This window comes from Arachis hypogaea, chromosome 6 (genome assembly GCF_003086295.3).
Source record: "Arachis hypogaea cultivar Tifrunner chromosome 6, arahy.Tifrunner.gnm2.J5K5, whole genome shotgun sequence".
Lineage (NCBI taxonomy): Eukaryota > Viridiplantae > Streptophyta > Magnoliopsida > Fabales > Fabaceae > Arachis > Arachis hypogaea.
Genome location: NC_092041.1, coordinates 36,698,563 through 36,699,782, shown reverse-complemented (window position 1 = coordinate 36,699,782; position 1,220 = coordinate 36,698,563). Strand labels below are relative to the sequence as shown.

The 1,220-nt window shown below is 41.5% G+C and overlaps 1 non-coding gene across 1 annotated transcript; it reads right to left on the bottom strand.

Moving 5' to 3' along the window:
- Positions 1-217: 217 nt before the first annotated feature.
- Positions 218-321, bottom strand: LOC112700425 (small nucleolar RNA R71). Its single transcript, XR_003153334.1, has one exon. It is a non-coding gene; the product is annotated as a small nucleolar RNA R71 (small nucleolar RNA).
- Between the last annotated feature and the right edge of the window lie 899 nt (positions 322-1,220).

Genomic DNA, 1,220 nt, shown 5'->3' with positions numbered 1-1,220 from the left:
AGATCCTTATCAGTTTTTAACTGAGTTCTTGCAGATCTGTGAGACTGTAAAGACGAATGGAGTTGATCCTGAAGTCTACAGACTCATGCTTTTCCCTTTTGCTGTAAGAGACAGAGCTAGAATATGGTTGGATTCACAACCTAAGGATAGCCTGGACTCATGGGATAAGCTGGTCACTGCTTTCTTAGATAAATTCTTTCCTCCTCAAAAGCTGAGCAAGCTGAGAGTGGATGTTCAAACCTTCAAACAAAAAGATGGTGAATCCCTCTATGAAGCTTGGGAAAGATACAAGCAGTTGACCAGAAGATGTCCATCTGACATGTTTTCAGAATGGACCCTATTAGATATATTCTATTATGGTCTCTCTGAATTTTCGAAAATGTCACTGGACCATTCTGCAGGTGGATCTATTCACCTGAAGAAAATGCCTGAAGAGGCTCAAGAACTCATTGACATGGTTGCAAACAACCAGTTCATGTACACCTCTGAGAGGAATTCCGTGAATAATGGGATACCTCAGAAGAAAGGAGTTCTTGAAATTGATGCTCTGAATGCCATATTAGCTCAGAACAAAATGTTGACTCAACAGGTCAACATAATCTCTCAAAATCTGAATGGATTGCAACATGCATCCAACAGTACTAGAGAGGTAGCTTCTGAAGAAGCTTATGATCCTGAGAACCCTGCCATGGCAAAGGTTAATTACATGGGTGAACCATATGGAAACACCTATAACCCATCATGGAGAAATCATCCAAATTTCTCCTGGAAGGATCAACAGAAGCCTCAACAAGGCTTTAACAATGGTGGACGCAATAGGCTGAGCAATAGTAAGCCATATCCATCATCTTCTCAGAAACAGACAAAGAATTCAGAACAAAACACTTCTAATTTAGCCAATATTGTCTCTGATCTGTCAAAGGCCACTTTCAGTTTCATGAATGAAATAAGATCCTCCATTAGAAATTTGGAGGCACAAGTGGGCCAGCTGAGTAAGAAAGTCATTGAAACTCCTCCCAGTATTCTCCCAAGCAACACAGAAGAGAATCCAAAAGGAGAGTGCAAGGCCATTGATTTGCTCAAAGTGGCCGAATGCACTAGGGAGGAGGAGGACGAACATCCTAGTGAAGAAGACCTCCTGGGACATCCCTCAAGCAAGAAGGAGTTTCCTATTAAGGATTTTGAGGAATCTGAGGCTCATATAGAGACCATAGAGATTC